Source organism: Sebastes umbrosus, chromosome 1, assembly GCF_015220745.1.
Source record: "Sebastes umbrosus isolate fSebUmb1 chromosome 1, fSebUmb1.pri, whole genome shotgun sequence".
In the NCBI taxonomy this organism is placed as follows: Eukaryota; Metazoa; Chordata; class Actinopteri; order Perciformes; family Sebastidae; genus Sebastes; species Sebastes umbrosus.
This window is the reverse complement of record NC_051269.1, coordinates 40908881-40934567: the sequence shown is the minus strand read 5'-3', so window position 1 is coordinate 40934567 and position 25687 is coordinate 40908881. Positions and strand designations below refer to the sequence as shown.

Here is a 25687-nt window from a genome sequence, read left to right as displayed (position 1 = left end):
CACTTTTGGGGAGCTGTCCAAGCCCCCAGGAAGAGCGCCGGTCGTTCATGCCAACTTTCATACAAACTACAGCAGCGGTACTACAACTTCTGTGTCCGTCACGTGATGCCAATGGGCACAAAAAGACTTTTTCCCACAGACTTACATTGGGAAAGAGACGTCTGTAACTCAACTTCCCAGTCTGAACATTTGAATAAATGTATTGTGTATGTTTGCTATGTAAACTAATAGCCGAACTTCCTTCGTTCATGTGAATGAGACCCAGACCGAGGCTGAAGCACTAAGCAACTCCCATAAGAATGAATGGGAGCCCATCGTTCTTCTCATCTAACGTTTGACAGGAAGGTAAATAATCATGTGTCTGTCAAACTCTTCCTTTAAACTGGGAAAAGACTGAAGTAAGAGGAAGAGGAAGAGGAAGAGGAAGGCTCTTCCGTTAGAGTTCGTTCCCTGCTGGGATCGTCCAAAGTATGTATGAACTCATTATACAGCAAAGAGCCTCGGTTAGAGTGGCATATATTAATATTATAATGTTATCTAGCTGTGGTTCAGGCTCTCCTTCGCTCACATTACATATTCACGTCTCCCTCCTCTTCTCTGCTGCTACTTCTCGTTTGTCTTTGCAGCGGTTTACCATCTTTGCTGGAAAGGAGGGAGGGGGGGGGGGTGTCGAAGGAGACGAGCGAGAGGTACGGAGAGCGGCAGCGAGTGATGAATCTCCCCGCCGTCTGCAACACTCGCCGCTTCGCCGGCTCTTCCCCTCGTTTTCTGACCCAAATCTAATGCGACAGGACTCGTTTTCGCCGTCGTCCCCCGCCCTCGCACACGCACCTCCCCCCCCCCCCCCCCGCTGTCGCAGGAGTCGTGCACCACCCCTCTATTTTTAGCTGTTTGTCCTTGAGTTACAATCCCTGAAAATTGCCATGATCCATAAAGGACTGGGTGCTTGAGGGAAAACGCACACCCCACCCTCGCCGACACTATTCCCTCCCTTTACAACCTCCAAGTGTGTGTGTGTGTGTGTGTGTGTGTGTGTGTGTGTGTGTGTGAGCAACAAATCGTTACCAATTTCAAGTCTTTCGCCATTACTGGAGCGAATATTCCTCTCATTAAAGAGGTGAAATGGAGGGAGCGCTAAACGAGTGTAACGCCGACAGATCAGGCTGTTCTTTTCTCCCTCCCCACACACACACACACACACACACACACATACTCATCCCCCGCCTCAGAAAGTTATCCACTGTAGCCAATTAGCATGACTGCTCTGTCTAGCATTAGCCCCCCTCGTCCGTATCCAACTCTCGCTCTCATTACCGTCTCTTCCTCTCGTCCTCCCCCCTATCCTCCTCCTTCTCATTCTCTCCCTTTCTCATTAGGGCCGCGTCGTAACACACTGAATCATAATAGGTGCTCTACACTGTGAAATGGCTTTAGCTTTGTCTCATTTCGCCGCTTGTAGAGGGAGAATGAGTAAACAGACAATCTATTCCGCGCAGGCACAGACGCACACCGACAGACAGACACAATCAGGGCCGTCCATTAATCTGTCGTAAAGCAGCTTTCTGCCCGCCTGAAGAAATCCCCGATATTCAGAGTCAGAGAAACAGAGAGTGGTGGTGGTGGTGGTGGTGGGGGGGGGGGGGGGGGGCGCTAATCTGCGGGAGACGCCATGCAAGGCCGTGTACGATCCACCGATAATAAACAGATGAAGGAGAGAGTTTTGGGATGTAAAAGAAGGAGGAGAGGAAGAGGGTGAATGTGGAAGGCCGAAAGGTAGACGGAGAGGAGAGGAGAGAGAGGATGGATGCGAGAAGGTGGCGGAGGGTTGAGACGGCGGCACCGAGGCGTATTCTAAGCCCTGAATGTAAATATGCGTGAGGGGATTATCACAGAGTGCCAGGCGGCGCTTTTGGGGCTTTGTTTCCGTGACACCGTGACGTTGGCTTTGTTTCCCTGACAGCAGACGTGTGTGTGTGTGTGTGTGTGTGTCATTGTGTGTGTTTGTGTGTGTGTGTGTGACATCCAGGCATCTGTTTCCTGCTGGAAAAGGTTAATTACATCTCCGCTGCCTGACTGGACGTGCCATGCATAATCACGTACGCTAATGAGACCTGTGTGTGTGTGTCGATGTGCATGCTAAAAAAAGGCAGTCCTATAGCAGGCTGAATGGATCTCTTAACCACTTGTTTCAGGTTTGAAAGTCTTATTGTTGCAACCGAGAAGCAACCGCGCACGCTTTCGGAGTCGCACACTCGCACAGGTGACAGCTGGAAGCGCGCCGCGGTGGCATTTACGGGCAGACACTCCACTCCCACCGGGGGACATTAATGGATGGGCCTGCATCACATCAGAGTGTGTGTGTTTGTAATTACTTGTCTGCCTATTAATGAGACCGAGACGCCACGGCATCAGAGGAGGGACTTCTCACAAAAACCCTGTTGCTCATTCTGACCCTTGACTCCTATCTTCACACTCCAGCTAAGCTGCTGATTGGACAGCTGCTCTGCTTTAGATTGGGCCCAGCTCAGCGTGAACACCGAGATGGGCTCCAGCCCTCCATGGGTGACTTTGGAAATTACTGTACACTTTTCTCACTCGGCTGAAGTTTTCACTAAGTTGATCTGACATGAGCAGGTAGGTGAGGGTGGTGGTTGTGAGGGTGGTGGTGGTGGTGGGGGGAGGCAGCTCCGTCGATTCAGCCTCCGTGGAGCTGCGATTAAGGGGGAGAAGGGAGCGATGCGGCCTCGCTGAGAAGTGTGACGGAGAGAAATAATGGATTTCTAGTCGTCTCTTCACACCTTATACAGTACACCAGCTATGGCAAGAAATGAATCAAACAGATAAGATTTTTTTTTTTGGTGGGGGGGAATCACATCAACAGAAGCAGTTCTCAGTTAGCTGCCAACGGGAGAATTAGAGTGCAGAGAGGATGGTTAATGGGGATGAGCTCACAGGCTTTTATTTTCATCAATCTGATTCATGTTGAGGAAAATTCCATTTTTTGAGTTTATGCAGCTTAAAAAGTAGAAAATGTACGACGGAGTATTACTAAGGCCACATTGAGGGGAAACAAATCAGAGATTTCGAGAAGTCATAATAATACGAGAAAAAAATTATAACTTTACGAGAAAAAAGTTGTGATATTAGAAGAAAAAAGTGAAAATAAAGTCATACTATTTCAAGAAAAATAAGTCGTAATATTACGAGAATAAAGTCATAACTTTACGAGAAAAAAAGTAATTTCCCCCTCCTGTAAAGAGGCAGTTTCCCCATCAGGTCCGTGTGGTTCTTTCTTTGGAATAAACTTTCTTTTCAAGGTCCTGATACTGATGATAATGTGGTGCTGATGAGCAAAAAGATGAAGTATTTGGTTATCTGTGAAACCTAAACTAAAGTATAACTTTACAAGATGCTCCACGTTCCTCATTTTCACGCAGACTGCTCTATTTCCCCTCTAAAATAACACTTAAAATGACTACTTTATATATTATTCTCATAATACTACCACTTTTTCTCGTAAACTTCTGACTTTATTATCATAACATTACAATTTTTTTTCTCTTAAACTTCTGACTTTATTCTTAATATTATGACTTTATTCTCTTAATCTCAGATTATTTTTTTCCCTCAACGTGGCCCTAATACTCCGTCGTCAAAAGATCTGGTTCAAAAATGAATTCTGGATTATTAATAAAAGCCTGTTTCTCCTGAAGCCCCGTTACCATCCCTGTTATTGTATCCCCGTCATGCATAATACCAGACAGTCTGTATATGAGCATCCCAGTCTGTTAAAGGATAAAACCCCCGTTGGAGGTGAGGAGAGCCGCAGCCCTCGTCACACCACTGTCTCCTGATCCCTCCATCGCTCCGCCTCCTCAACCTCACCCTGCCCTTCCTCCACTTGCTCCTTTTTCTTCTTCTTGCGTGGGCGGCAGAAGCCGTTCAGGCCACAGAAGCAGGCGCAGGTGAAGGGCATGGCCTATCGGACGCACCGCATCCACGTTAACCTGCGGAGGGAGAGGGATGAGAAGAAGAGGGGGAGGCATTAGAGCTGCAGTGGGCAGAAATGGAGCAGATATGATTATGAAGAAAGTTATTTTTATAAGACGGTCACTATATTCTGACAGTAGTGCATGAGACAGGTAATCTAAAAAAAATCATGTGCCCCGGTGTCCTCCGGTGCTCCTAACGGCATCTGCAAGATTTCACAGACCAGAGGAGAACAAGCAGTCAGAGCTGATCTGGAGTCTGCCGTCCAGCTGTTGTCTATGAGAGCCGGCTGTCAATCACTCGCGAACTCCGATCAAACGGTGAAACTAGGCAGCGCTGATCAAATATGAATCAATATTCTGTTACTGTAATGCCTATTTCTCTCCTCAGATGTTTTCAGAAACATCTTGTAGTGCACTGTTTAGCTGTAAAATGAGAAAGTTTGTGACCCGGCAGCCATGTGTTGAGAACAGTTCAGGAAATTCCAAGCACCGCCCACCAGCCGGAGCACAGCCAATAGAAACGCTCTCTCTCTGAAATGACCTGTGATTGGTCAAAGTCTCCCGTAACGGGCTAGATTTACTAAAGCCTGAAAACAGAGCCATGAGGAGGAGCAGAAGTCTAGTTTAGTTGTAAATGAATTACAATATGCTGAAAGGTTACTATGGTATTTTTGCCAAAAAGTTTCTGCCTACTGAAGCTTTAAAACGGTTTCTCCTTTATCTGGAAATCTGCCAAGACATCACACTCCTCGTGAGCTCACGAGTCTTTTGAACACAAATGGATATCTGGAATCAAAGAAGAAGAAAGGGTTTTTTATTTTTTGTACGTACACTGAGGCAAAGTGAGTTTCCTGATAGAACTTTTTAACTGAACTCTATGATGAAAAGATTTTGCCTTTTTTGGCTTCATTTGCTTCACTTACAGTTTGCCTGAAGGACTCGCCTAGAGTTAAAAAAAAATGTGATCAAGTCGAGCCAGCAGTTGTCGCGTCATGCTGTGCGGCGGATGCTTCCAGCTAAAGTGCCTCCCAGAACAATACAGGCATCAATGTTTACCACTGATCTTATTATTGTACAGCTCAAATTGTACCCAATGAACTGGGATTTAAATGTGGTATCAACACACACGCATACACGACCAATAAGTTATCAAATCTCCGCTCTGAGGAGGGCCTCTGGCTGAAACATGTTAGCGATGATATTTTAATAAAACATGAAGCTGTACAAACATTAACATCTTCAATGGTGTGCCATCTCTTCTGCTCTCTCTGGGATTCATTCTTTTTTGGACTCAACTTGTACTTATCAACTTAGTTTGTTGAGCTAGTTTTTCTCGCCGTCAAAGCAGCGACTAATGACGGGCCAAATATATAACAAATGTGAGCCACATCAGAGAAAGCTCTGGGATGAAAATGCTAATTGTGTGCATCTTTGTATAATTCATTTGTAATAGAAAAGGCTGCAGCTCTAGTTGCTTCTGCAGGAGATCTAGTTCAGGGAGTATTTTTCCGACATTGTAAATTAACATTTCAGAGGATATTTTAATGAATGTTCCTTATAGAAGCAGAGATAAAATGTAATGATGCCAACTATAGGTTTATGTTGCAGCCATCAGCTTTCTGAAAAGTCTAATTTATTCCATCAGTTTGGTTTTGGGGGATGGCACTAAATGTTACGATATCCATGAGCCATCATTGCTACTGAGAAGAAGCTGGTCATGAATCATGAATCAGAGGTCGATCAAATTCAGGAATTGCCAATGGGAACCAGTATCACTAAGAATTACATTCATATTGGACAGTTCCACACCTCGGAATTTACGGTTGCGGTGGATGCTTACATGCAGCACGTCTCATGCCAAGACGAGTGTTTGCATCCCATTACAGACCTGCAATTAACATTCCCCTTTTCATAAACCATAACCATAGCTTAGAAACTAGAGATTGACACCATAAACTCATGTTTACAATGTTTACTGAGGTAATAAATCAAGAGAGAAGTAGGCTCATTTTCTCATAGACTTCTATACAATCTGACTTCTTTTAGCAACCAGAGGAGTCGCCCCCTGCTGGCTGTTAGAGAGCATGCAGGTTTAAGGCACTTCAGCATTGGCTTCACTTTTCAGACCTGGAGGTAGACCACTTGTTTGTACCTTTGACTTTTTATCAAAGTTTTTCCACCTGTGCTCCACCTGTCCGTCACCTAACATTAAAATAAACGTTTACTTTTGGATCCCTAAATGGTAGAAGCCTAAAATGAATCCTCCCACTATGGAACTCTACAGGAGAGGTATGAATTTCATCCCCAGCTGAAATTTCCAATCCAGATTGTGACTGACATTCATAGGAGCCGCTATGGGGAACCCGGTCTGGAGGTGCCAGAGGGAATCAAACTAAAGCACTGATCCTGACAGCGTTGGTGTCACGGTCAACCCGGAAGGCTACACGCTCAGGAACGTATCCTCATACACGGCTTCGAATCTTAATCGCCTGAGATTTACCATCATTTATATCAACTGCAGCCCTTCAGCTGTAAAACTACTCTAATCCGGTAGATATACAGCAGACAGCTGTCGATAATGCTCACGGCTGCGTGTGTGTGTGTGTTCGTCTTTAACGTTTTTTGCTGCGCTCTCGGGAAGAAACTCGATGCAGAGAAAGTTACTGCGGTTCAGTCAATAGGTCAGTCAACACACACTCGCACATACACTGCGGTAAAGATTGGCACGGTGGTCTATTGAGCGCCGTCACTCAGCGAGGAGGAGAAACACCGCCAATACTTCTGCTTCTTCTTCATCTCACATTTTTCTTCCCATCCGCTTCAGTTACTCCATCTCTCTGTCGCTCACACACACACACACACAGAGCTAGACTTAAGGCTCACTAAACTCCCAACGTTAACATTTTTCACTAGTGTGCTGGCAGCCAATCACAAACGAGCGCTGAGATTAGGGAGACGCGAGGTGAAACTGAGAGCTTCATTAAATACCAACCTGAGTCAGCAGCACCAGCAGGTCTGGCTGGGGGAGTGGATACCGTGTGTGTGTGTGTGTGTGTGTGTGTGTGTGTGGAGAGAGTGGGTGACAAAAGTGCACACCAAACATAAAGTGTCTGCATTCATGCGTGTGTGTGTGTGTGTGTGGCTTTAGGGATTGATATGCGCTTCAACCTGTCTCATATGGGGGCAATTAGCTGAGCCAGACTCCAGGCTGCCTGCAAGCGGAGACAAAACCGCCTCGGGCCATGCAGTGTGGACGGGTGTAGGTGTGTGTGTGTGTGTGTGTGTATGCTGTTAAACCTCCATGTGCTCTTCTTTAATCCCTCCTCTGTCATTTCATATATCCATCTAATCCTCATCTGCAGATCTCCCACTCTGTACCCAATGGCTTTAGACCCTATGTGACATGCCAGAGAAAATCACATAGGAATAGAAAGCCATAAAACACAGCAGCGAGCCAGTGAAGCCGATAGAAACTAGTAAACTTTTTCTCTCTCCGCCGCCGCCGTGTGTGTGTGTGTGTGCAGCTCTCACTTCATGCCTTTAACACCCTCAGCTTGTCTGACAGCTTACAAGGCCCTGCAGAGGATTTACAACAGTGCTGAGACACCTCTCTCCACTGTGTATCCTTCTTGTCTCCTGTGTATCCTCCAATCCTCCGATCTCTCTCCTCCTTCCCCCCCACCTCCCCCGCTTTTTCCTCCCTCCTCCATCCCCGGCCACGCTGCCAGCCATCGGAGTCAGTGTCTTGTTTTGGTGGTGTGTAATTACTAGGGGTTCTTTTCACAGGCTGAGCGCGGAGATGAGACAGATGAAAACACAGCCTGCAGACCCCTCTGAATTATTAACTGGCTGAAAATGGATGAGTCAACGTTAACAGAGAAGGAGAGGGAGGCAAAGCGGCCCACGTGCATCCACAAATACACACATAAATGAGGAGCCACAGGCCCCGAGTACAGCGTGGCGCCGACCGTGCATGAACCGACCGCGGTGGGATCCAAACGAGGGGTTAGACCGATATTTTTGGGTTGGTGATATTAGCGTAGGAAAAAGCAAATGAATTTGAATTATTTAATACTTTCATAAAAGTTTTAACCATTCATCTCAAGGTAATGATGTTCCCAAGTATCCCCATAGAAACACCACTGAATCCCTGGTCGGCTCATTCTGCTTTATCAAACTGTAACCCCTGCAATTAATGCATTATAATATTGGATTTTGAGAGTTTTAAAATAAACCCATAACAATTTATTGACTGATAATTTTTAAAATAAACACATTGGTATACATTTTCATAAGGATAAATAGTGACATTGCATTTGAAAAAATAATAATTAAATAAAAGTTTATACAATAAACTTCACTTTAAATTAAATGTATGCTAATAACAATGATTAACAACAACAAAATATATATAAATACGTTTTGAATATATAAAAAGTCACCCTATAAAATGTCTATGACAAATTGGGGGCTCGTCCGGGATTTTAACCCGGGACCTCTCACAATAATAATAAACATAAAATGAAGCAGTGTATGGGAAACTTTAGATAATTATTTCTTAATTCTAGTTTTTTAAAATGTGACCAAGATACTTGTCAGTGCTCTCTGGTGGACAAACTATGTCTAAATTATACTTTCCATATCCGCGCCCGCATGAACTGTGTGCATGCAGCCCAAAATGTATGACTGTATGGACTATACTAGACTTGGACTATTTGGATGCTCTAATCAGTTTGGTTCTACGTAGAGAATTTTTACACATAATACAGTATCGTCCACAAACACTCTAATGTCAGATCAGACTACGCATCTTTCAAGATGGTCACTGTGTCAGATTAGGCAAAAATATTGTGATATTGTGATATTACTAAGGCTGTAACGGTTTGTGTATTTGTGTCGAACCGTCACGGTACACAGAATACACGGTATGTGGATTGATGCACGTAATGCAGAAATCAAAGTTCACAAGCACGAGTTCCGCCCTGAAACTTTTACCTGTACGCCATTGGTAACATGAACTGAGATTAGCACAACAAGCTGATTGGCATGCGAGCAAGTAAATCACACTACGGTGAGTGCAAATGAAATGCTGGAAGACCCATCTGCATATTTCCCGGTCGGCTACAACATCAACGGAGAGAGAGAGTAGTGTATGAGACGAGGGCGGTGTGTCGGCGTTGCTCCACCGTCGTAGGGGATGTAAATGGAAGCACATGCTAACGCACATTCGACGGCATCACCCAGACGTGTCAATCACCACAGGAAAAGCAACTTTTCATTTTTTTATTTCATAGCATAACAGATGCTTTTCAGTTTTATAGTCTATTGTGACCTGATGCTTTTTGGGAAAATGTGTGATCAAGGTTCCTACATACAGAAATATTTGAAATGTTCCTTATTTTTATGATGAAAATAGTAACATTATACTAAAGTTGCCAGTGGGCAAAATGTTTCTCAGTTGCCAGCAAGAGGATGTTGTGCATTTGTGAACCGTGACTCCTAAACCGAACCAAACTGTGACTTCTGTGTACCGCTATACCCCTAGTTATAACAGTTGATATTATCAAGTCTGATCCCGTCATAGCATGGAACTTTTTGGGAAACAGCCCATAGAAACATACAGTATATCCCTTAAAGGTATACTTCGGCATTTTTGGGGAATACACATATTGACTTTCTGGCGGAGAGTTAGATGATGAAACAAACGAGATATATTGTGTTGATTCAAGAGCTTTAGGGGTGCGGTTCGGCAGATTTTTTAACCTTTGAACAGAGCAAGGCTAGCTGTTTCCCCCTGGTTGGAGTCTTTGTGCTAAGCTAAGCTAAGCTGAGCTTCATATTTTCAGATGTGAGGTATTGATTTTCATCCGACTCTCAGCAAGAAAGTGAATCATTTCCCAAAAATGTCGAACTCCTTTAAGATAAAAGGCCAAAACAGACATATACACACCTGCGAGATTGCTAATAACACAACACATTTCCTCTGTATCTGGTGAACAAAGAGCTACTTTACAGTTTGGAGGGGAATCCCTCCTTTTTCGAGAGACAGCTCTGGCAACAAGCATGGGAATGGGAAGTTCAGAGGGCTGGAAAGACATGCACAGATAAGAGGAACTGAGATAAAGAAGCAGGCTTTAAGAATAAAAGCGAGCGGGGCACTCAGAGATAGTTTGAGGATTAATGTCGAAAGTCATCCATCCTTGTTTTTAGTCCGTCTTTTTCAACCTCATCCCTGTGAAAACTCGCTCTGCTTCCTCGTGTGTGTTTAATGCGCGGTTTGTGTGTGTGTGTGTGTGTGTATAAGCTGATTTGTGTCTTATCGAGATCCTCCGTGGAAACAGACAATGTGGTTTATATTTGTTATCGTCTTGTTTGGACGGCGAGATAAGGCGATCCATGTTTGCGTTGAGTGAGCGAGAACGCACGTGTGTATGTTGTGTGTGCAGCTGAACATGTGTGTGTGTGTGTGTGCGTAAAGCAGCAGATAAGCTCAGTGTTGTTGCCGTTTTGAGTTTGAGTGACAGAATCCTAATGCTGATCCCGATGGTCAACAGCCCAGAGACGTTCCACAGGAAGCTTATTAAACTGTATCCATTATTTATGCCGTCCCTGCCTTCGGACACACACATACAAAGCAGAAACAGTAGTATGTGAGTGTGATTCATGCTGACATGTGCATGATTTCTACTCATGGAGTATATAAGTAGCCACTGAGAAAACCTCCCCGTCCGGAACATTCCCCGTCAACGAAGCAACAACAAGACGCTCCAACTAGTGTGTAAAAGAGAAGTTTTACTCTGCAGTGGCCTTGAATATTTCAAATCCTCAAGCACTCGCTTTCATGTAGTAAGGGGTACACTTGAGAGGCACATAGCAGCTCACAGGATTCACAGATTACGTTTTAAAAGCTCATAAAAATTGTAGAAATGTCTGAAGATTCGGTTTTACTTACATCTTCGTGTCCGCAGCACGTTTCCGCCTTTCACGCTGTCTTTGTGCGACCACATACGAACCATTTCCTCTTATCTGATCAAGATCCTCTTTTATTTCCTGTCTCCATGTTCTTCTTTTCTAGCTCTTTCTTTTACCATCACACAGACATTAAAACCGATCCCGGTTTCTGGTACCCGCACAAAGCTTCTACCTGTATCTGTTGCATTCTTGTACCCAACCCCCCGCCCTGCCGCCATTCTACCCGCTCGCTCCCTCGTCCAACACAAAATGCCCTCTGTCCTGCTCTCAGGTAAAACCAACCCCCCCCCCCGGTCTAGATAACTGAGAGGGCTGGAAAAAAAAAAACAGGGAAACAGTTTCTGTTGTTCCAACACAAAGACGCCAACGGGTGGGTGGTATGAAGAGGTAGGGAAAGATGGATGGATGTATAGAAAGAGAGATAAAGGAAGAGAGGAGAAAGTCAGGGGGGAAAAAAATGATAAAGAAGGTAAAGCAGGAACAGTGGACAGAGATTGAATGCCGTCCTGTCAGGCTGAGGTATTTGAATAGTGTGTACGTGTGTGTGTGCAGGTTCAGGTACACTACGGTGCGTTGGAGTCTCGGTCTGTCCTCATGGCTAACTGTCTCCCAGTCCTAGTGAACAAAGAGCCTATTGACTCAGTAACACACAGGAGCTTTCTATCTTCTCCACAGGCCAGTGCTTTGTGCTTGTCCCCTTCAACACACACACACACACATATCCAAATTCCCCCAACACACACACACACCACCACCACTCCACCTGCACCAGAGATATCTGCCCTCTTTCCAGGACGGCTCGATACTCAACGTCGATATTTCCATTTTGTCTCACAAGATGCGAAAAATAACCTTTTTTAAAAAGTCACTTACTTTAATATTGATGATTGAATGTAAACCCACCGGCGGCGTTATTCGACGGTCGGTGCAAGTGACGTAGTATTAATAGCGTGAGAGTCCATTCAGGGTGGACGGGTTAAACAAACACAAGACTTTCAACCAGGAGACCGGTATTCATGTCACCGCAAGAGGGTTACCCCGCGCCATGCAGTTGCTGCAGTCTTTATATTGGATCAACAATGGTTAGTTTAAAAGTTTCTCGGGAGTTTCCAGAGGCATCGAGTCGCCCTGGACGCCCCTGATCTGTATAAAGTAGCCTAAACCTCAACCTTATGCAAATGATGAGTGATGCCCCGTCTCTCACATCGCGCCACCACGCTACCACAATGCATTGCACAGCTGCTTACATAGACAATGAATTGGGAAGTTTGACGAATGACGGAGGCTATGAACATGTACCATCACACTGCACAAGTTAAAGCAGACCAAATAAATAAATAATTTGCTGAGGGTCGTGCACGAAGGAGCAAATATATCTTTTACATCTCGACAGCTTCCACTTCTATGCAGACTTTGAAATATTGCTGTCAAAGATTTTTCACTTTGACTCGGCTCTGATTTACTGAGCGCATGAATCCCTTCTCCTCCAGTTTATCTGGAATGACTCACTATTTTTGTGGATTTAATTTATCATATTCTGTATGTTCTCTTTGGCCTGGATGTCAAACAAACATCAGTCAGTCCTCTCATGTCAACCTGTCGTTTACCTGTGTCCATCTCAACAAATGCCTGTGCAGGCAGTCTGAATTTTAGTTCACTTCCTGCAGTTGGGTCGGATTATGTTCTCACTGCAATCGAACCGCACTAGTGTTTGCTTGGAAACGGTCCGAGACCAACTCTCGCAAGTGGTCTCCGTTGTTTTGGTCCGCAGAGTACAATTACTGCGTTCAAAAATGCCCAAATGAACCAGTTTGATTGAAACAGACTAAATGTTGGCTTGTGAAAGCGCCCTGAGTGTAAAAAAATAATGAGGAATGCCAATGATCGGTTCCCAGAGTCCAGGGTGACGTCCTCCAATGGCTTGTTTTGTCTGACAAACAGTACAAAACCTGAAGAGATTCAATTAACTGTTATACAAAACAAAAAAGAAAAGCAGCAAATGTTTGACTTGAGACTTGAGATCGATTATCAAAATTGTTGATTACTTTTCTGTCAATTGAGTAATTGATAAACTTGTTTGGATGGAAAAGCTTGCTGCCCTGACTTCTGTGGGTTAAGTGGTATAAAGACAAACTCCCTGCACTCCGTTCAGACGTCACAATCAGGGCTGTGTCCCACAATTTTCCAAAAACAACAATCCAACAAGCAGGCCCTTGATGTTGCACAGGTGTGTGACAAAGTAGGAAGGATTTGAACTACTCCCTCAAGCTCTTTTTTAAAATTCTTCATAAAACGACTTCTGTCACTTTTCATTTGTGCAACAGTTCTAAGAGTACAAAAGTGAGCACCGTCATCCTCATTTGTCAGATTCATTGCGTCTCACCTCTCACAGCTCTTCTGCCTTCAGGTGTGGCCATTCGCAACAGAAATAAACACTTTTCCTTCAGACGTGGTCAGACACTTTGTAAGAATTAGTTCTGTTGTTATACTGGCTTTTAAAGGGGACATATCATGCTCACTTCCAGGTTCATGTATTTTGGGACTTCCCTCCCATGTGTTCTAATTAATGGCAAAGCTTGTGTTTGTTTGTCTGACAGATTAAAGGGGACATATCATGCATATTTCAGGTTCATGTTTGTATTTTGGGTTTTTACTAGAACATGTTTTCATGCTTTAATGTTCAAAAAACACATTATTTTTCTCATCCTCTCTGTCTGAATGTACCTGTATTCACCCTCTGTCTGAAACGCTCCGTTTTAGCGCCTGTCTCTTTAAGACCCATTGCTGAAAAAGTCCAGTCTGCTCTGATTGGCTTGATCCTGTTAATTTATAATGGACATTTGTGTTGCGATATTTAAACAAACTATCTGTCAACAAAGACATAAAAGCCTCTCGTCAACAGACCGGTCTCCAGAGAGAACTCCAGCCAGCTCATAGCGGTCTGTGAGCGTGACCGCCCGGCTGGCGAGCTACCAGCCCCGGCAGGCGCTAGCTAGCTGTCACCGCAGTTTGTGGAGCTTCTGAACTCCGAAAACGTTGGAGCAAATGTTCGATTCACCATCTAATATCGTAAAACTGCCAATAATTAAAATCTACACAGTTGATTTCTCGCCTCAAAAATGTTCCGAAGTGAATTTAGTAATGAAATAGCTACAAAAAATGTAAAAAATCAAGACGTTTTTGGCTGCTGTTGTTGTTGTAAGCATAGCCTGTAGCAGGCCCAGCACTTTGCAATGTGGGATACAGTAGATCCTCCTTCAAGTCTACGTGTGACAGGCAAGTACAGGACACAAGACAGTGCAGGCAAGATGATTTCCCTCAAGGTACTTTGGAAGGGAATGAAGAATAGCTCACTGCCATTTTAAGAGTTTTTGTGGGGCAAAAGATGGTCCAAAAATGTAGATGTTTGGATGCAGCCTCAGCATCTGTAACAGTAGAATAGTTGTCTCTTAGCGTCCCCGAGGCTGCGGATAAATAACCGTCGTCTGTTGGCCTCTAGAAGTATCTCTCTTGCCCCCTCGTGGAGCGACTCCAGGACTACAGAGAGCCAGCGAGGCGCTCCCGAGGTCTACCAGAGGTCCGTTAATTATAACCTCCAGGTTCCCAGCGGGGAATACGGCTTAACGAGGCCCGGCCAGAGAGCGGGGGGGATTATGAGGTCTCACTAGCAACTACAACCGCCCGGCCAACCATTCAGAGCTCCTCTATGAAGTTATGAATGTGCTGAATAATAATGCTGTAAGGTATTCACCGGAGCCTTAGAGGGGTTTAGAGCTGTGAGAGAGAGAGAGTGACAGACAGAGAGTGTGTGTGTGTGTGTGTGTGTGTGTGTGTGTGCGTGCGTGCGTGCGTGCGTGCGTGCGTGCGTGCGTGCGTGCGTGCGTGCGTGCGTGTGTGTGCGCTGCAGCCGAGAGATTTCTCGCCTCAGCTGGTTGGACAGATTACCTGAAACTGAGAGGAGAAAAAGAAATATATAGCGAGCGAGAGAGAAGACAAGAGGACAGAAAGGTCACAGTGATCTCAGAGCAGACAAGGAGAGAGAAAGACAGATGGAAATACAGAGAAAGGGGAGCGTAGAAGATATACCAGAAGAGAGAAAATTAAGACCGCTGAATGATTATCATTCCAGCAAAATTGTGTTTAAATGAAACGGTTACAATATTTTCAGGTCTATTTCTTCTAACAATTCTCATATTATTGGTGACTGTAATCGGACAGAGGATGAAATCCAGTCTTAAGTCAAAGTTAATATGAGTCTACAACAGTCTCAGTTAGCCAAAGGAAGTGTGTCTCTTCACCCTGGTGTATGTAGGGTTACTGCCCTCCGTCATGGTTTAGCAAGAAGACAGTCCAGGAAAACACAGAAAGGGAATTTTGTACAGAAAAAAGGCTGTAACTTTGAAAAGCACCCACTTGTTCACTCGTACAGTTCAAGTGGTCTGAGAGTCAAATAGACTTCTGCACCCCCTCTTGGAGGTTGTGTCTAGACGGTAAACCTCACGAAACTCCTGATGCCCGACGACCTCTCCGAAAGTTAACTATTCCAGATCAGAGCCTTCCTAACCTTAACCATCTCGTCAGAGTTTTCCCAACTTACGGGTTCCCCTCTAGATGCTACCCTTCTTGGCTCTTTTCAGGAAATCTAGCCCTGTGAGGGGAGACTTTGGCCAATCACAAGTCATTTCAGAGGGCGTGTTTTCCTGATTGTCTGCCCCGCCCTCTTGTGTATTTAAGCCTGTGTGTTCCCCTGTTTCTTTGTGAGTTCGTCGCCGCTCGTCATGTGTTGAGTTTCACCTGCCTTGTTACTCCTGTGTCTCCTGCGATCCTGCCAGTGTTCCTCGTGTTCCTCATGTCCTCTAGTCTGTACCCAGTTCAGTATTTTTGTTCTCAGTTTAGTTTTTTGGTGTTTTTTTTCCTTTGTACTTTGTTCCTCGGCCTACATTCTTAGTTTTTTTTATTTCCTGTTTGAATTGTTTTTAGCAGACCATCTTAACAGATTAAAGCTCGCTTTTTGTTGAATGTATCGGTCTCCCTGGTGTCTCTGCATTTGGGTCCACTACTTAAACTTAAAACTTGACAGGGCGTTTCCTATCGGCTGTTCTACAAATGCAGATGCTCATGCACGTACTTTCGGTGAAAGCCTGATTCAACGGCAGAATATCCTGCAGGAAAGTTGCTATTCCAGCATTGACAACAGCTGCCTATACACTGCAAGGAAACGCAAAAAAAGGAAGAAGGACTTCTCAAAATTAGAGTCTGACAATATCGGCAAAGTGTTAGAGAAAAAGTGTCTCATTCACATGAACAGAAGAAGGGTAATAACTGTGGATTCAGCTATTAGTGCGTTTTACAGCCTTTAGGACCTAATGATTTAAATAAGGGCTATTCAAGTGTTCGTACTGGGAAGTTGATTTACCTAAAAAAAAATTATCCACTGAGTTACAGACGTCTCTTTCCCAATGTAAGTCTATGGGAAAAAGTCTTTTTGGGCCCAATGGCATCACGTGATGGACACGGAAGTTCTAGTACCGCCATTTGGCCACTAGGAAACGACCGACGCTCTTCCTGGGGGGCTTGCTGAAATAACGTTCCACAAAAACAAACCATTTCTATTTGACTGTCCTTCCCATATCTCAAGAACCGTTCATCCAATCAACGTCATGCTCGGTGGATAAAAGCAGCCATCGCGGTTCTCTACAAAGCTGCAAGCAGAACCTTTTTTTGGGCCAACCAATCGGCCCGTTCTGGACGGGCATGGCACTCTAGTTATATCAAAATAGTGCAAATCCAAACCTATTCTTTTAAGCACTCCAGAAAACAGAGGGAGAGGCGGAGGGAGAACGACGGAGAGAAGAAAGAGAGAGAGAGAGAGAGGGCACCCTGCCCTAGATATCCGCCTGTAAGCTGCTCACAATGCAGACATGGCAAGAGGAGAAGAGAGGAGATGAGAGGAGAGAGGAGAGAGATGGGCAGAGGAAAAAAAGAACGAGGGACAGAAAGTCAGGCCAGAGAAAGGATTAGTGATCAAAGTAGGCCACCGGCCATCCTGAAAGCCCCCGACACACACACACACACACACATTCATAGAGAGAGGGAGAGAATGAGGGAGATTAGAGTTTTTTTCCATGGGGTTAATCATTTACCTTCCTCCTTCCCAGCAGCACCTTTGGCTGTGAGAATGAACACTTTATGCATAAATCCATTTGCATTAGCCGAAGTGTAAATGTTAAGAGGGCGAACACCCGCCCGCACACACACACACACACACACACACACACATTGATTGATTACGGTGCTGTAATGAGAATATATGCCAGTCTAACTTTCTCTCTAATTGGTTTCGTAGGTTTTTTTCCCCGGAGAAAGTGCTTTGGGGAACTTAAAAAAAAAACACAATATGACATCTACTTTTTCCTCCTGCAGAAATTCCAAGCTCGAAAAAAAAAAAAAAAAGCTTTTAATTCCTCCTCAACCTCTGTCTCCGTCGCTGTGACGAGTCGCCGATGAAGAGATAAACAACGGGCTCGGAGATACCAATTAGGCCGTCAAAACGGCAGCACAACAATCTTCAGCACTCCTCCGCTTCCCAGAGGAGGAAAAAACAACAGCAATGGAGGAAAGGAATGAAGGGAAGGGAAGGGGAAGCTCGTGCAGCGAGGAGGAGAAGAAGAAGAAAACTTAGTGAGAGCTCACATCTAATCAGGGAATTCTCCTTCTCCGTCTCTCTGTGCAGAGAAACACACATTAATACACACATCTCCCCTGTCAGAGGCTTGACCTCCACGAGCTGATCTCGCTCCTCGCTATTCCATCGCCCTCCCACCGGCTGACCTGATTGGCTAATGACGGCTCATTTATCTTGATGCAGCACCTGCAGTGTCTACAAGGCATGAGTGTGTGTGTGCTAGAAAGAGTGTGCACACACACACACACACACACACACACACACACACACTGTATATCTCATCATCCCATAGCTCTGTGTGCACTGCCCTTGCTGCAACAGCTTGCACACATTGGTTCACCTCTGGGGAATGATGGAGAGGAGAGGAGAGGATGGAGTGAGAGGGGAGGTGAAGAGTAAGAGGAGGGAGACAATGATAAAAGAGGGGAAACGGAGGGGGAGAAGAGGAAAGAAGCAGAATAATGGGAGGCGGAGGAAGAAAAGAAAAAGAGGACAACACGAGATAACGAGAAGATGAAGAAGAGGAGGACGAGAGGAGGATGATTAAAAGAATAAAAAAAGAGGGAAATAGATAAAAGAGAAGGGAGAGAAATAACACCAGAGGAGAGAACGGAATGGAGGGACGGAAGTTCAAATGAAGGGAAGAGGGATTGATGCATGTTTTATTCACTCACCGCTAACACTTCTTTAATTACCGCAGCTGAGATCATCACCAGAGTGTGATCACTGCATGGGTGTGTATGGGGGGCGGGGGGGTCTCTAATATGTGTAATACACAGCAACCATTAATTATCAAGTAGGCTGAATAAGCGAGGCCGGCTAACGGGACGAGCCAAGCAATCCTGTAGATCCTTTAATACCAGCATCCATGAATTAGCCATTTAAAACTGTATATAAATACAATTACTCTACTTTACATCTATAGCATGAACTCTTTTAGTTTTTACTAGGGCTGTCAATTGATTAAAAAAGTTAATCATGATTAATCGCAAATGAATCAGACATTTTGTATCTGTCCAAAAATGTACCTTAAAAGGAGATTTATCAAGTATTTAATACTCTTATCAGCATGGGAGGGGTTAAATATGCTGCTTTCCGCAAATGTATGTATATATTTATTATTGTAAATCAATTAAGAACATGAAACAATGACAGATATTGTCCAGAAACCCTCACAGGTACTGCATTTAGCATAAAACAATATGCTCCAATCATAACATGGCAAACTGCAGCCCAACAGGCAACAACAGCTGTCAGTGTGTCAGTGTGCTGACTTGACTATAACTTGCCCCAAACTGCATGTGATTATCATAAAGTGGGCATGTCTGTAAAGGGGTGACTCGTGGGTACCCATAGAACCCATTTACATTCACTGATCTGGAGGTCAGAGGTCAAGGGACCCCTTTGAAGATGTACGATAATTATCATATTTGTATGATCATTTTGTAGACGTGCGATCAATAATGCCAAAAGTTCCATAACGTACGATAATTTGACCTTTTTGTGAGGCTAACAGTTAGTAGTTGGTTTTAGTCTGCGTCGTCTTATTCTAATTAATTTCCAGATGAATCTGATGTCTGCGTTTACGCATCTCTTCTCATGTGAGCTCTTTCCAGCCAGTCACGCTTGGTGCAGGCGCTGATGTTGAGAAAGTCCCTTGAGTTGCTAGTCAGCAAAGGTAATGTCAACCATGATCGTTTCCTAACACTAACTAAGTGGTTGTGTTGCCTAAACCTTCCTGTGAAAACAGAAGTTTATTTTGAAAGGACACTATGAATGTAACAAGCATGTATTGACACGCCGTCCCTGGTCCGTCCAAAAGCAACGCAAGATGGGTACCTGGTCTCCGATGCCGAGGGGCGCTGACCAAGCAGCGGTATTTTTTGGAGTGAGAATGTGTTGACTAAACAACCGATGACCAGAGCTACAAAATAAAACCCAAGTTCTAATGAACTAGGTTTCATTAAAGTTTCGTTAACTTTAGGTGACTAAATCTACTTGATTCAAATTCTGGAGAGATCTTGGTGAAAGGTTGTTAAAAGAAACCAATGTGCAAATCAGTCTCCTTTGTGAAAGTCCAACATTTTTTATCCAGAAGGAAATGTCCAATCTCCTCATTTGGAGGTTTTCTTGGCATAAGAACGACACGCTACTTTCACCTTTGCTTCTTAGCGAGGGAAGTTATTATTCGAGCGACCAAAAATGACATTCCCATACAACTAAACTGCATCCCCAATTACGCTTTGAGGGATTTCGGTCGCAGTTTAGTTGTCAATTGAAACAAAACAAAACGCAACTAAACTACTTGGTTATGTTTAGAAAAAAAACGTCATGGTTTGGCTTAAAATTACTACCTTTGTTGCGTCATTTACGCCACAGACGTAAATAAAAACACGTGAATGTTGACCTTTGGTTTCACACGGGGCACCAACAGTCTCCTGGTAGAAAGTCCCGACCTCCTGCCTACACGGACTTCCACGAACTATCATTAGATCTGTATTTGTGATACGTCAAAAACAAACGTAATCTGCGACATAATACGTTGAAACATAATTCACAATGCAGAAGAAGATCTTCATCTAAGTGTGTGAAATGTAGAGTAGTCAGTGGAAATAATGTCTTACTTCAACTCGTGCTAAATGACATTTTGCATCACAAAGTTCACCCACTTATTTGTCTTTTCAAAGTTTGTCTTTTCTGGAACAACGACTCTGCAGCTTCTTTAATTTAATTTTTTTTTTATATAATTGATTACCGCCTTACATGTTATGCCTTACTCATCCCTCTCTCTTTCCCATCTCCTCCTCCTCCTCCTCTCCTCCCTGACTGCAGAGAGAGGAGGGTTTGCATGTATTATGTCTTCTTTTGTTCTTTGCTGTCGGCTCATTGTCAGAAAGAGGAGAGCGGAAGAGGGCGGTTAGTGAGGGAGACGGAGGAGAGAGGGAGGTAAAGGATGAGTGGGTCTCGATGTGACGTCCGTCCTGTCTGTAGGTAGATATTGGAGGCTTCACCCACCTCTGCAACCCCCCCCCCCCCGCCCCCCCACCCTCACACTCTTTGTGCATCCTTATCTTTTATTTTCTCTCTCCAGCCAGGTGCTGCTTATCCAGCCTTCAGCACATCTTATCCCCAACCCCACACCCCTCCGCCCCCATCCTGCTTTATCTCTCACACTGCCGCCACAAACTCACACTTTGACATATGAACACACACATTCCTTCAACCTGCTCCCCTGTCTCTACCCCTCCACCAACCCTCCTCCTGCTTCACCCCCTTTCCACATCTCCATCTTTCAATCCCTCCGCGGGACCGCTGGAGGCAGCTGGCGGGCCATGACCTATCCTATCGCTGCTCTGGAGACATGGCAGGCAGACAGACAGGTGGGCAGATAGACAGGCAGCTATAGGAGAGCTCATCAACTCCAGATCTGTATCTTAACTCCAGTCTTAGAGGCTTAATCCGGCTGCTTTTTTTTTCTTTTCCAGCGCAGCCAGCTACTGTAGCAGCCAAGAGCCGCAACAGACAAATCCATACAGCTTAAACTCCCTGACATCTCCAAAAAAAAGTAAACTATGAAGCAAATCAGGCACTTCAGCATCCCTTGTGTTTATTTTTAGTATTATTTTGTGGGTGGCGCATGCAGTGCAAAACTGATAATTCCTGCAAGCTGCTTTGTTTTCGGAAAAAATCTCCCAAACTGATGCGCCCTTTTGTCCTCACGCCTCCTATATGTCCAGCATCGAGGCCATAAAGCGTGTGGGGGGTTTGGCAGCGTTTCATACTGTCGCAGCATATTCACTCCTCTTATAATTCCACTGGTGAAATTTGCAGCTAATCTTTGAACTTTTTTTTTTTTCTTTCGGAGTGCGAGTGTTGTAGCTGCTGGCTGTAACGGGAGGGAGGGAGGGAGGGTGGCGAGGCTGCCTGAGCCGAGCTCTCCATCCTGATTTAGAATTAGATCTATTTCTGTTCACCCTCCAACCCCGCCGGGGAATATTTAAATCTGCCGTGGAATGTGTGTGTGTGTGACAGAGAGAGAAAGAAAGAAAGAAAGAAAGTAGAGAGAATTTTTATATATATATATATATATATATATATTTATACTGTTGGCTGGTTGTTTGAGCATTTGCATTTGGTACACGGCGTTGGCAGCGTGGTTTTCTATTCGCAGGCATGCCAATTAAGTCACTGAAGTCAAATCAAACAGAATGAGAAAAGAGGAAGAAGTAGATAGATGGGAAAGCGGGAAAAAACCCAAAGGAGGGAGGCTCAATGTGAACTAGTGGGGAGTAAGACTCAAGCCGTGGTCACTAGCAATTCATAAGCAGAGCACGTACAGACTGAGCCGAGCTCACCCTCTGGCTACACACACACACACACGGATCAACACACACACAATCACACCAGCAGTCTGGACGAGCCTGAGCCACATTTCCAGCAGCTCTATATCCAATCCTACCTCCATTCAAATGTCACCGCCAGCACCTTTGACCCCTGTTAGCGCAAAACAACACACGCTCTCTGTACACCATCCTCACCATCCTCCACAAGTGCAACAACACTTTAAAGAGGAACTAAATTACAAGCAGTGGAAAAAAAAAAAAAGTGTGTTTATCAGATAAGGAGGTGACACACACTCACCTCAGAGTGGAACCTGGCGCTCCGCTGCACTGCTGTGGCGTAGAAATGGCCGTCCTCACACAGCAGACACATGCACACACAACTCGCGTGCACGCTCACACTCGGAGGGAGGCGAGGTGTGTGTGTGAGGACAATGAGACTGGACTGGATGGAGCTAAGCAGCGGTAGTAGGAGGAGGAGGAGGAGGAGGAGGAGGAAGAGGAGGAGGAGAATGAGGAGGAGAGGGAGGGAGGAGGGAGATGTGTGGTTGGGCGGGAAGGTGAAGAGGAGAGAGAATGAGAGAGAGAGAGAAAGAGAGAGACGGGGTGAATAATGAAATACAGCAGAAGAAGAAAAGAAGTGGCTGGAAAAAAAAATGTGAAAAGGGTCCCAATGGAGTCCCTCTTGTTCCATTCTGTGTATACGTGTGTGTCTTGAGTGTGTAAAGGTGACCATGAGTGAGTGTGTGTGTGTGTGTGTGTGTGAAGGCTCTGGAGGGTCTCCGGTTCGTCACTTGAGACTTGGCGCCCTGCCTCGGAGCAGAAAGTGTAGCGAGAGCGGCTCTACATCTCTCTTCTAAAAGTGTTGATGTGTGCGTCCTCCAGCCTGTAGCCTCGCCAGCATTACAACACAACTCATGTCCACCTCTTGTCTCAGAAGCTGCTCAAGCCTCCTCTTCGTCCTCTTCATCTCTGTCTCTCTCTCTCTGTCTCTCTCTAGTAGGTGAAGCTGTGCCAGAAACCCCTCACACTCTCTCTCTGTCTCTCTCTCTCTGTCTCTCTCCAGGGAAATACCTCTGCCACTAATCTCTTCAAAGGTCTCTCAACCACACAAGCTTCTCTCTCTCTCTCTCTTTCTCTCTTTCTTTCAGTTTATTCTCACTCAGCTTGGCACTGTAAAAAAACTAATTTTTGTCGAGTCCTAAAACCTTATTTCAGTAAAACAAGTGAAAAGATTCTGCCCGTATTGTAAGGATATTTTAACACGTCTTGTTTCAAGAGTCTTTTTGAAGTTCGTGTCCGTAACTTGAATAGAAAGGTCACTACGCTACAGAATCAAAGCTGAAAAAAGACCAAAACCAACAATAATTTATCCAAAAGTATTTCTTCAAAGTCTCATATGTCTTATTTCTCTGTGCCAAATTGTCAAAAAACACCAATGACATTTCCCTTCATAGTCAATCCGACATACACCTGTAAAAAATCACCGAAGCATCAAACTTGTATTCATCCACGGCAGAAAATAGTCCCTAATAAAAAGCAGTATTTACTCCCCGTTTGAGTAATATGTGCTACAAACTACAGTGCCCAGCTGTTTAAGGACATTATTTAGCTTTTGTTAAAAATCTAAGTTTTTGTTTCGTTCTTCGTTTTTGGCTTAGAGAGTAAAAAAAAGTTGTGAAATACTAAAAGGCGCACTTACAGATTGTTGGTTTTGGTCTTTTTCATGCGATTTCACGACAACAAAAAAAAGTAAAATAGCACCAGACTTATCCTTTAAAGACGACACAAACAATCTGTGTCCAGCTCACACCAGCATTCACACACTCACACAATCACACACACACACACAGAGCTCCAGGTGTATGTGTGTAATTGTGTGTGAGTGAAGTGCCGTGCAGACTCAAATCCTCCGGCTCAGCCACAGAGAAGCCAATCTCCACATCCAATTACTTGCTTCTCAAAGGCAGACAGATGGAGAGAGGGGAGAAAACAGAGAGCAAGGTAGAGAGAGGCAGAGTCAGAGTTAGAGAGAGAGAGGCTCTTTGAGGGTTTGCATAGTGGGGGAATTAATTAGAATGAAAAAGAAATGGAGAGAAGAGAAAGTCTCTTCTCCGCTCCGGAGTCCGGAGAATAGTTTCACAATTAGTCCAAATCCCAAACAGAGCCTGTGGACACAACTCAGCAGAGAGAGCGAGCGAGCTAGAAAGTGTACTAGAGAGAGCGAGAGAGAAGAAGATCAAAAGCCAAATGAAAAAAAAAAAAAAAAACGCCAAAAGGAACAGAGAAGCTGAAGTTGTTAGATACATGATTGGCAAGAGCATATGTTTTTTTTGGTTCTTTCTTTTTTGTTTTGTGTCACCGTACCCTCCTGAGGCGAGCGCTGGTCCTCCTGCCTTCTCAGTCCTCTTCTGTCAGTCCTCTACTTTTTCTTCTTCTTCTTCTTCTTCTCCCTCCTGCTGCCCTCCGCTGTCCGGGGTGTATTCCATCAAAGAAGAGTCTGGCTCAAGGTGGACGGAGGCATCGCTGCGCTCCAATCACACTCCAGCTTTCGCTATCTTCTCCTCTTTGACTCTTTTCTCCCTTTTTCTCTTCTCACTTTTGTCGGCCGGAGCATTTTTCTTTCTTCCCCGGCAGCGGTGACACACAGCGTAGGGGTGGGGTGGGGGGGAGGTTGAGGACAAGGAGGGCTGGAGAGAAAGACTGAGAGAGAGCACAAAAAAAAAAAAGGAGGGAAAAGAGCAAGCGTAGGTAGATGGAGCGGAGAGCGGGGAATGACGGGAAGAGAGGCAGGTGGAATGGGTAGTGACACATCGCGGAGGTGTGTGTCTGCGTGTATGCGAGTGTGTCAGAGCACGGGGGCCGTCCTTCCAGCCGACACACCGCCAACGAGGAAGCGGTGGAGGAGGAATAGATGGATGGATGGAGGGAGTGATACAGCAAGCACGCCACCTCCTCCCTTACACACACACACACACTTGCTTAGTTCATTATCATTCACTGGATTCCGCCATGACACGCATGGCTAACCTACTCACGGAGACGGAGACGAACCCTGAACTGAATCCTAATGGGGGAGAGAGGATGAAGAGGAGGAGGAGGAGGAGAAGGAGGAGGAGGAGGAGGAGGAGGCTGTATCAGGCGAGCAGGTGTCCCCTCTACGTCTATTGTTCCCCCGTCAATGTGTGTCTGTGTGCATGTGAGTGTGTTCCAGTGCGTGTACGTACGAGCACGTGAGCTTTTTCTTGTGGTAAAGTAGCTGAAACGACGCACACGTGCATCTGTTCAGATACAAGCTCCACTTCTATTTTGGGATTCAAACTGCCGTTAGCCAACATTTTTTCATCTTGAAAAGGAAAAGAAAGTATTCCAGTGTTTCCCTGAGAAATTCCCTCTTAGCAAGTTGAGAAAGTGTCTGGAACAGAATATAGAGACTGACATGTGACAGACTAGTTTTTCGAAATGAAAGGCAAGAGGCACGTCAACACGTATTACAATCTTGTGACATTAGATTGACATACTCAAAAATTCATCCTGACCATGCAGATTTTGACACAAATTCTCCAACCATCAACAGGTTATGCCTGGACCTGGACTAGCAGTGGAGGAGAACTGTGGACCCAGATAGATAAAGACACTTTGAGGAACTCCTGAACCTGATCAACACAACCTCCATGGAGGAGGCAGAAGACTTAGAA

At 44.9% G+C, this 25687-nt stretch overlaps 1 long non-coding RNA gene across 1 annotated transcript; it reads right to left on the bottom strand.

The window, feature by feature from the left end:
* Positions 1-3660: 3660 nt before the first annotated feature.
* LOC119493687 lies at positions 3661-25421 on the bottom strand. The gene is made up of 3 exons (XR_005208015.1): positions 24357-25421; positions 22291-22444; positions 3661-4007 (listed from the first exon to the last, which is right to left on the bottom strand). It is a non-coding gene; the product is annotated as an uncharacterized LOC119493687 (long non-coding RNA).
* Between the last annotated feature and the right edge of the window lie 266 nt (positions 25422-25687).